The sequence below is a fragment of the Ixodes scapularis genome, unplaced genomic scaffold, assembly GCF_016920785.2.
Source record: "Ixodes scapularis isolate PalLabHiFi unplaced genomic scaffold, ASM1692078v2 PGA_scaffold0__279_contigs__length_252992795, whole genome shotgun sequence".
NCBI lineage: Eukaryota > Metazoa > Arthropoda > Arachnida > Ixodida > Ixodidae > Ixodes > Ixodes scapularis.
Genome location: NW_024609835.1, coordinates 252,388,237 through 252,391,156, shown reverse-complemented (window position 1 = coordinate 252,391,156; position 2,920 = coordinate 252,388,237).

The following is a 2,920-nucleotide window of genomic DNA, read 5'->3' as shown; positions in this document are numbered from 1 at the left end:
CAAGAAGGCAGCGCGCTCGTGGTCTAACGGTTATCGCGCATGCTTTCCACGCTGAAAGGCAGGGTTCGATTCCTGGCCACGGAGGCGCATTTTTGTTGACTCTGTAAAGTAATGTTCTGGTAAATTCGAGAACCATGTTGCTTGTTCGAGGTCGGAATGTTGTACACGCCGAACTTTCTACGCCGATCATTCCAGAAGCCCACACGTGTACATAAGGGGCTCCGCGTGGCGATCTGCAGTCAGTCTCGCCCCGGCGTTCGACTCTGCTGTTAGCCGACCGACGCCCGCGACTCTTTATTATCGTTTCTTTTCCTTTTATTTTTGGCACAAGTTCGCCACATTAAACGTTTATTTCTTCCTGTTTGTTTATTGTTTTTGGTCACCACCCGTGACAATATTACATGTCTCATATGACACATTTCTTTATTTGAATATGACACATTATTTTTATTTGAATATGGCCCAGCTACCCAGAATACAAGTTCCGGCTCGTAATTCATTTTCTTTCCGTCCGAAATCCACCGATCAACAACTGGCCGGTTTGAGTAGCGCTCACGTTCTTCTCAGGGGCCACGTGCTTATATGGTTTAGACACAACCGCCATAGAAATCCAAGTCCTGCGTCATCGACGGCATGCACTCAATACTACAAATGGAAGAAAAATGTGACTGATGTTTTGTGGCTTCTAAAAACATGCAAATACGTGGATGAAAAAAAAAATTGCACAGGCACTTTTGGTAACTTTCTCCTCCTCCATACGTTTTCTACCTCCCCAATCAAGGTTTGGTTTCGGTGTCAAGCAGTTGCGTTTTTTTACTTTATTAATAATATACGTGACGCTGTAACAAAATATTGATCGGGTAGTCTTCTGACATTCTAATAAATCGCCTGGCAAAAGATAAGAGAGAGAGACCAACTTTATTGAAAATGCCTGCAGAATGGGTTAGGCTCCCTTCACGGAGGGAGGACGAGCTTTCACCGCGACGCGGCCATTACGTCAGTCTGATGCGTTGTGCTCCTCGAGGTCTTGCTTCCTCGCTACTTCCGCGGGTCCGACGTGGCCGCCACCCCCTTCCTGGGGTGCTGCCCCCTTCTCCTCAATTTCGCTCGGTCGCTTCCTCTCTAGAGCTACCGAGACCTGCTGGACTGCCTTGAGTTATGTCTCTTGATCGTAGCTCCTCGTTGCAGCCTCTAGCTGCGGCGAGATCGTAGTTTTCTCGCTGGCTTCTCGCGGGTTTACGCTACAGTCCCAAAGGATGTGAGCCGCGGTAGCTCTCAGATATTTTTTGTGCGCCTGTCAGTGTCCTTTCAAAGAATGCATATGCTGGCGTCTAGTGCTTCGTGCGAGAAAAAGTTGCCAATTCGTTGTTTTTGTACCTTGAAGTTTCGGATATACACAAAAGCAAATCTTTATGATGAGCTATTTTAGTGCGGCGCTCAAGAGTCGGTACTGTTTTTTTCATTTTCGTTAGAATTACTACAGTGACAACCACGAAGTCGTTTCAGTGCGATGGAAACTACGACCCATTGTCGTTGACGCGATGCACGTGTAAGTCACACCCGGGGTCGACGAAATTGACTTCTCCAGGTTGCGCAGAACGCTGGACATGACGAAGTCCATGGGCATCTTTATGTCCACTGAAGTCTCCAGCAACGGCGGTGCACCGCCATTGCTGGAGACTTCAACTCGTTCCATACGGAAGTGAGTGATACGAAATCAGGAACGGGAGGGACAACCAAGTCATGGTCACGTGCAAAGTCCAACGACGACCAGGAGAATTTTACCGGACTCCCTCAGCACTACTCTAAAACATGGACACTCCAGCTGGTATCACGTAGGCTACGAAGAACCTCACAGCCGGGCGAAAGGCGCTGCCCGGTCCAATGCAAAGTGATCACTTCCCCATCCGTAAACAACCTCTGCTACAGGTGTCTTCCGAATAAGCGCCGACTACGAGGGAGCTTGGCGGCCCGAGTTGGCCCTAAAATTTCCCGGAAAAAACAATTCCCAACCACGCGGTCCCCGAGGAATTTAAACTGGAACAATAATTAGCAACACCTAATTACCTGAACTTTCCTTTTTTACTTAGTAGAAATAACTATATCGTTCTCATTAAAAACTTGTTAAGCGCCGTCCAAAGCCCTTAAATCACTTAATGTTTATACCATTCCAGGAAAAATACGGCATGTACGCAGGACCGAGCGTGTCAAGACGCTTCGGTGGCGGTCTGTACCACAGGCCCGGACTAACACACTCTTCTGCAGGCAGGCCAGAATTTACCGTGTCGTTTTACACCTGAGACTGGTGCAGAAAAAGAATTGATAGGTTCCCCTCTGTGTTTGTTCCTTCGACTAAAAGTGTTTTCTTTTTCTGCACCACAGTCTCAGGTTTTAAACGACATGATTAGCCACCACAAGCTTGCCGGCGCACTGGCAGTCTTTTCACTAATAGGTCAGGATTGTCGTGGTTGATCCTTGCTCTCGAATATTTTATAAGCTCCGAGTCTAGCAAAATGTGTCCCAATTATTTAATAAAGGTATACGCTTTTTCGGGGCTTGAGTATGGAAAGGACGGTGTACTTCTTGCGGTAGACCGAGATCTCACTCAATCTCTGCCATTGCTGCGCGTCTGCGGGAGCTCCGTCATGCAACCTGTTGGCAGTTTGCGAAAGGCGGTGACGAGGTTGCTGCCTGGACCAGGCGCCGTGCCGACCTTGGCGGACTCTAGTGCGTCAGTGAGCTGTCCCAACGTGAAGAGGGCGGTTTTCGGCTCCTCTACGTTGACCGAGACCGGAGGGCAAACCTCAGCCGGGGGTGAAGGGGATTGTTTTGAGAAGAAGAAACTACCGGCCTTTTTGGCCAGATCCTCTTACGACGCACCAAAGCGCAGGGTTAGGTTTCTGTCAGTGCTGCGGGCCTC